Here is an 8,161-nt window from a genome sequence, read left to right as displayed (position 1 = left end):
GCAGTTTCAAGCCCACACCTGCCCTAGTTCCTGCAGATAATTCTGGTGTGGTAGGGAAGTGGAACAGGGCATTGATTTGCTGTGATTGCTGGCTGAGTAAATCACGCCTGCTGAGAAGGAAAGGCTTTCTCTTCTTTATCCAATACCAGCTTTGTTTTCTTTTACTCTTTAACCAACCTGACCACAACCTCAAAATATGAAGTACATGTTTGCCTTTATCATCTCAAATACCCTACTCTAACTGATTTCTTCTTCTTCCTGTCCCCATCCACTGAAGCTCCCATACTATAAACCCTAGTCTTAGCAACCCAGAACCCAACTCTCCAGCTTCATCCTTTGGGTCATTAAATCCTTCCCAGTTTACCTCAGAAATATCTTTTCAATCTGCTTTTAATTCTCCCTTTCCACTACCTTAATTCTCAACCTTCTCATTTCTTGCTTGCAAAAAGTTTCTGGTTGATTTCCAAATTGTGCGTCTGGAAATTTTCTGTGGGGGTCCTCTGGAATATCAAGGTGATGATAGATAACAAGAGTTTAAAAAGTAGAGTCAGGCAATCAGGGTAGAGGTAATAGTTTGAGATTTTATTTTAGGTGAAGCAGTACTTGTGAAAAACAATTATTTTTTCAGACTGGGAGCCAACTCTGGTTTTCATACATGCTAGGTAAATGGTCTGTGTAAGTTAATTATTGACTACAGGATTTGTGCTAAGATAGAAATGAAAACAATAGGCACAAAGGGCTATGGGAAAATGTGGCAGGGAAGAGTTCATTCCACTTGGGAGAGTCGCACAATGTTCCACTTAGAAGGTGACATTTCATCTGGGTCTTTGAAGGGTAAGTAGAAATCGCTACAAGGTATTTTGAGTGATAAGCAACTCTTAGTACAAATGTACAGAGAAATTCAAGGGCATGGAGCGTTTATAAAGCAGGCTCTGATAAATGCTTGGAAAATGTGCACACAGAAGAGACAGTTTCTACCTTTATACAATTCATAGACTAGTAGGGTAGACTAGTATTAAACTGTTACACAAAAGTTATGTGGCTTAATAAGTATAGTAATAATATGAAGGAAAATATAGTAGAGGCTGTTATTTAAGATACTTTATTTTAGTTTGGGGTGCTTGGGAAGATGTCTTTGAGCACAGTTTGGTGTCGTTGACAAAAAGTGTGTCTAAAAAAGAATGGAAGAAGACATGGGACACATAGGTTAGGTCCACACTGTAAAGAACTTTGAATGCCATAAAAAAAGAGCTTGGACTTGAGCAACTCACTTCTGTTGGCATGATGAGATTGAATACAACCAAAAAAGTTTTCTCAGAATATCAAGCTTCCTGATATTCATCTTTATCTCCTAAAACTGAGATCGTGTTACCATCTTCCATAAACCTGCCCCACGTCTGTGTATTCCCTGCAGCCACCACCAGGCACCTGGTCATCTCAGTGTGGAATCTGAGATCCTGCCTTGATGCTTCCTTCTTCCTGTCTTCTCCATTAGTCACCAAGTCTTGACAATTTTACTCTGAAGATATTTCTAGAATCTAGCCTCCTCTTCATCAAAAAAAAAAAAAAGCTGAATTACAATGAATTCAGTTTAAAGAATAAAATGGCCTTTATTAGCAACTGTAGAATTAGGATGGTCATTAGCAACTGTAGAATTGGGATGGTCATAGCAGAGCTGGGACGTGGCTCATTTATAGAGGGCCTGACCAGCAGTCAGTAAGCCCTTAGTTCTATACCCATCACTGGAAAAAGAAAAGTCATTGCAGCATTTATTTTTTAATTTAAAAAAAATCTGAAATAATACAAATGCTTAAAATAAAAAAAAAAAAGATGGTGACTATTCTACAAACATTGCCCCCTTAATGTCCCCTCAAAATACTAAATTTTATATTGTGTATATTTAAGCACATAAAAATAAAAATTTTCAAATGAAAGTAAAAATTTAGGTCCAGGGTATACCTCAATGGCAAAGTGCTTGCCTACTTTCAAAAACCCTGGGTTGGTTTGATTTTTAGCACTGCAAAAACAAGTAAATACATACACAAACAAGTAAATAATTGAGCGATTTTTTTAAAAGTCTTTTCAGTAAGATTCTTACAGACTAAATAGTATCAATAAATAATACAGTGAATTGAAAAAATACTCGATACTTCTTTAAGTTGCCTATAAACCTATGTTGTCAATGAGTACAGATGTCATTTCATATTACAGAACAGTGATACATTGAAGCAGATACATTTTTTCCTAAATAATTTTTGAGTTTCAATTACTCTATCCATTGTTAGTATTTTTGAAAACAATTTTTCCTTTATAATTTTTTATTCATTATTAATGTCACAAATTCACACAACAAAGTTTTATTGTGCAGAATGCTATTATAATGAAATTCACGTGACTACAAATCATTACATGGTGTTATGGGTTGCATAGGAGGTGTCCCCAAAAGCTCTTGTGTGAGACAATGCAGGAATGTTCCAAGGTGAAATAATTAGATTAGGAGAGTTGTGACCTCTTCAGTGGATTAGCCCATTTGGTGGATTAATAATTTGAATGAATTAGTGGGTGGTAACTAAGACAGGTAAGGCATGGCTAGAGGAAGTAGGAAGCAGGTCAGTTGGGGGTAGGTCCCTGGGGATTATATTATCCCTGACTCCTTGCCCTCAAACTCTCTCTGTTTCCTGGATGTTTTGAACAGAGAAACTTTCTGTAGCCAGTTCCTTCCACCATGTGTTCTGCCTCACCTCACACCCTAAGTATGGAGTCAATCAGCCATGTGCCAAATCTCTAAAAACATAAGACAAAATAATTTTATCCTCTTCTAAGTTGTTCTTATCAGGTCTCTTGATTATAGTAACAAAAAGTTAACACGTATGGCCAATCGACCCAACATCTTTCTTGCCATCTCTGTTCTTCTTAAAACACTAACATTGCTCATTAAAAGGGTAAAAATTATTTCAATTTGATTTCTGTTCATCTTCATACAAATGACCTTTTACACTGGTGGCAAGAGTAATTTTTCTCTAACACTGGATGGCTTACCATGTTTTGCAATTGTTTGTGTTATGCTGAATGAAACAAATCACCTTTCTGATAAGGGGGAAAAAAAGTGTTAAACATTCCAAAGGCAGTTTTCAAACTTTTCAGAATGCTATATCTCAGACATATCCTCAATCTCTGCAGCTTAACACCATGTTTCTTTGTAAAGTGGCCACTTAATCTTGATTGTTTCATTGCTTCATTAGAGAAAAACAGGTTAACAAAATAGGCATATTGTTAGCTATTAATTTGAGGACAAAGATATAAAATAGTGATACTTAATATTGACATATTTTATTTGTAATAGATGAACTATGGACTAAATAAGTGTATTTTTGTAGATGGATCAAATCACTATCACTGTGAATGCAACATCATAAATATAAAGTTGTCTCATATGAGTCACTGACTACTCTTAACACCATGAGATTGCCTTTGATGATTTTCCAAAATGGGTAACCATTCTTAGTAAAGTTTTAACTAAAAGAAAAGTCAACATTCTCTTGCATTACACTTTTACTTCCTTGGAAGTTTTGGCCTTTATTGAAGCTATGCGAAAATATCTTGTGTTTATATATATAAAAGAGAGAGAGTCTGGGCTCAGATCATTAAAAACAAACTTTTCTACTCATATGAATATTTGGCAGAGCATTCAGAAGTTGGAGAGCATGTGGAATGATCCCACACATTGTAGCTGCCTAGCATCTCTGGTTCTGCCCACTAAATGCTCATAGCAACCCTCAGTTACCATGGCACCTTCCCATTTTTCTGTGTCTTCTGAGAGCACTAGGACTGATATAACCACTGGTATAAAGCATCTGCTTGAAGCTCTGCAAATAGTATTTTCTCAAATGATAGGTGCCACAAAAGAGAGTGGTATTCCAGTTGTGTGCACTAAGATAAAATTCTTCTACGTTGCTTCTTGGTAAAAGTTCAGATATAATAGGAAATTCAGAAATACTCTTAATGTTCTTAAGCCCTTTTAAATTCATAGACATGGGATGTATAATGGTGACAGATGGTAATTGTTAGGTGGCAGAGCCTCACTTACCAAAAACTGTGTTTGCTCTCCGATCTGAAAACTAGTCTTTGTGTGGAAAACCCTGTGCTAACTAGTATTCAGTCTTCTTTAAATGTTTGGTAGAACTCATCAATTAAACTCTCTGGTCCTGAGATTTTCTCTAATAGGTATGTTAGTTAACTTTTCCTCTCTGTGACAAAACACCTGGGAGAAAACAATTAAAGAAGGATAGATTCATTTTGGCTCACCATTTCAGAGGTTTTAGTCCACGGTCACCCGGCTCCATTGCTGTGGGTCAGAGGTGAGACAGAACATCATGGCAGAAATATGGCAAAGGAAGTCTGCTCATCTCATGGCAGCAGGAAGTAGTGGTGGGGGGTAGAATGGGGATAAGATATGCCTTGGGTGATCCACTTCCTCCAATTAGACCCTACCTTCTGCAGTATTCACCACCTCCCAATAACGTCATCAGAATTTGAATCCATCAATGAATTAATTCATTGATGGGATCAGAGCCCTCATGATCCAATCACCTCCCCAAAGTCCCATCTCTGAATATTGTTGCATTGGGGACCTGAGCCTCTGGGGTCGCTTTATACCCAAACCATTCTGGGAGGCTTCTTTATTACTGATTCCATCTCACTGCTTGTTATTGATGTTGGGTTTTCTGTTTCTTCATTGTTCAGTCTTGGTAAGGGGTATGTGTCTAGGAATCTGTCCATTTCTTCTAGATTCTCAAATTTATTGGCATATAATTGCTCATAATAATTTTTAATGGTCTTCTATGTTTCTGTGGTGTTGATTGTAATGTCTTCCTATTCATATTTGATTTTATTTATTAATTTATTTATTTTAATTGATTTATTAATTAATTTTATTTTATTTATTTATTTCTCCTTTTCTTAGTCTAGCTAAGGATTTGTGTATTTTGTTTCTCTTTTCAAAAAACCAGCTCTTTGTTTCATTGATCTTTTGTATTTATTTAACTCTCCATTTATTTCTGCTCTGACCTTCATCATTTCTTTCTTTCCACTAATTTTGGGCTCAGTTTGTTCTTGCTTTTTTTTAGTTCCTTGAGATGCAGTAATAGATTGTTTATTTGAGATCTTTCTACCTTTTTGATAGGGACATTAATTGCTATTGCTTACCTTTTAGTACTGCTTTTGATGAATCTGGCAGGTTGTGATATATTGTGTCTACATTTTCATTTGTTTCAAGAAATTTTTATTTTTCATTTCTTTCTTGATTTCTTCCTTGATCCATTGGTTAATCAAAAGTAAGTTGTTGATTTCCCATGCATATGTATATTTTCCAGAGTTTTTCTTTACATTGGTTTCTAGCTTTCTTACATTATAGTCAGAAAATATATTCATATGATTTCTGTTTTTAAAATTTTGTTGAGACTTGTTATATGGCCTATCCTACAATCTATCCTGAAGAATGTTCTATGTGATGATGAGAAAAATGTGTATTTGTCATTGAATGAAAATTTCTGTAGATGTCTGTTCAGTCCATTTGGTCTAGGAAATTTGGTCAGTGCAATTTAACTCTGCTAGATTCTTTGTGGGTTTTCTATATGGATGATCTTATCATTGCTGAAAGTGGTGTATTAAAGTCCCTGATGCTTATTATATTAGAGTCTATCTCTCCCTTTAGGTCTTCTAGTATTTGCTTTATACATTTGGGTACTCCCATATTGGATGCATATATATTTAGAATTGTTATTTTCTCTTTCTGAATTGCCCACTTTATCATTCTATACTGACCTTCCTTGTCTCTTTTTACTGCTTTTGATTTAAAGTCTACTTTATCTGGGTGGGCATAGTGTTATAATCCCAGTGACGTGGGAGGCTGAGACAGAAGGATCTCAATCTCAAGGTAAGCCTTTGCAACTTAGGGAGACTGTATCTCAAAATAAAAATAAAAAAGGGCTGGGAGTGTAGCTTAGTGGTAGAGCACCCCTGAGTTCAATCCCCAATACCACACAACATGTCTATTTTATCTTATGTATGTATGGCTACTCTTGCTTTCTTTGGGATTCCATTTGCATGAAATACCTATCCATGAAAAAGCTACACTTGGAAAAAAAAAAAAAACCATTCAATCAAAGACAAAACAAAAATCACCTTCTAATAACCAGCCTCCCACAATCAAGAAAAATTTAATTGTAATTTCTTTGAATTTTTTTTCATACTGGTGATTGAACTCAGGGGCACCTTATCACTGACCTACATCCCCAGTCCTTTTCATTTGTTTATTTTATTTTAAGATAGGGTCTCATGAAGATGCTTAAGGCCTTGCTACACTGCTGAGCTGGCCTCCAATTTATAATCCTCCTGACTCAGACTTCTAAACAGTTGGGATTACAAGTGTGCACCACTGCACCCAGCTCCATGGAATATCTTATTCCATCCTGATACTTTTGGTATATGTGTTTCCATAGAGGTGAAACGAGTCTGTTGTAACCAAAAGTGCAGGTCTTGTTTTTTTTTTTTTTATCCATTTAGTCACTATTTAAATTGGAAAATTTAATCCATTTACACTCAAGTTAATTATTGATAGGTAAGGTATTCCTGTACCATTGTGTAACTTATTTTCTTGTTTGGTTGCTTCTTTCTTTTCTTCCTCTCTTATAGCCTCTCTTTGTGGTTAAAGGATTACTCTAGTCATGTGTTTTGGTTCCTTGCTTTTTTATTTTTGGTTTACCCATTATAGATTTTTTGTTTTATGCTTACTATGAGGCTTACAAAAACATTTTGTGATTATGCCAAGCAATTTTGAAATGACAGCATATCAGCATGATTGTAAAGATAAGGAGAGAAACAAAGAACACGTGAAAATATACTAGGAAAATTCTCCATTGGCACTCCATTCCTCCCCACATTTTGAGTTTTTGATACCCCTTTGACATATTTCTGTATTATCTATCACTTAACATGTTATTTTAGTTATTAGTATATTAAACTGATTTTTTTCTTCATACTTAAAATATGAATGTAAGAGACCATGCTTAGAATACTAGAGCATTCTGTATTGTATCTTACCAACGAAGTTCAGATCTTACTATGATTTCTTCTTACTTATTATAATGTCTTATTCTTTCCTTTTGCAGAACTTCCTTTAGCATTTCTTGCAAAACAAGTCTGGTGGAAATACTTTCAGCTGATGTTTGTCTGGGAATGCCTTTACCCCTCCTTCATTTCTAAAAGATAGCTTTGCTGGGTACGGTATTCTTAGTTGATTTTTTTTTTCTTTTAGTACTGAGAAAATTTCATGCTACTCTCCCTAGGCTTGTAAGTTTCGGCTGCAAAGTCTGCTGTCAGGTGAATCGGAACACCCTTATTTGCTGTTTCTTTTCTTTTGAAATCTTGGGATCTTTATCTTTCACCTGTGAGTACTGGTCATTAGATGTTTTGGGGTAAACTTGGTGGAGTTCAATTTGGTGATTTTTGACATTCCAGTAGCTGGATATTCGTATCTTTCTCTAGGTTTGGGAAATTTTCTATTATGATTTCTCTGAAAGAGCTTTCTACCCCTTTGACATTTTCAAGTCCTTCTTATACCCCAATAACACAAACATTTGCTCTTTTTATACTATCCCAAAGTTCATATGAGCTTTCTTCATTCCTCTTTATTCTTTTTTCCCCATACTGTATATTTGAAAATTGCCTGTCTTTGAGCTAATTCTTTCTTCTGTTGATCTATCCTGCTATTGATGCCTTCCATCCCATTGTAAATTTCACTGAGTATATTTTTGTTCTCAAAAAATTGTTTTATTTCAAAAAATTGATTCCAAAAATAAAGAAATAAAATGAATTCCAAATCTTGGTTAAGTTTCTCTGTTAGAATTTCGAAATGTGTCTCTGTTTTCTTCAAGCTCACTGAGTTTCCTTGAGATAGCTATTTTAAGTTGTCTTTCTAAGAATCCACTCATTCTGATTGCTGCCTGGTCAGTTTCTGGCACCTTATTTAGAGTACTAGGTGGGGTCATGGTTTCCTGAAAGCTCTTGATACTTACTGGCATGCATTGTCATCTGGGCATTGAGAGATTAGATATTTGTTCAAGTCTTTCTAATCAGGTTTTGCTTGTGCCTATCTTTGAAG

General features: G+C 35.4%; 1 long non-coding RNA gene across 4 annotated transcripts in view; it reads left to right on the top strand.

Annotated features, from left to right (window-relative positions):
* Positions 1 to 381: 381 nt before the first annotated feature.
* Positions 382 to 8,161, top strand: part of LOC124083321 (uncharacterized) — a 30,765-nt gene continuing 22,985 nt past the window's right edge. The window contains exon 1 of one of the 4 annotated variants that reach the window (XR_009225456.1): positions 382 to 834. This is a non-coding gene — a long non-coding RNA (uncharacterized LOC124083321). The remainder of the gene's footprint in view (positions 835 to 8,161) is intronic. The other 3 variants (XR_006848694.2, XR_009225457.1, XR_009225458.1) reach the window with 3 other exon arrangements.

This window comes from Marmota monax, unplaced genomic scaffold, assembly GCF_021218885.2.
Source record: "Marmota monax isolate L192 unplaced genomic scaffold, Marmota_monax_Labrador192_F-V1.1 WCK01_AAM20220418_F8-fsc00276, whole genome shotgun sequence".
NCBI lineage: Eukaryota > Metazoa > Chordata > Mammalia > Rodentia > Sciuridae > Marmota > Marmota monax.
Note: the sequence above shows the minus strand (reverse complement) of the source record. Positions and strands in the feature narration are given on the sequence as shown.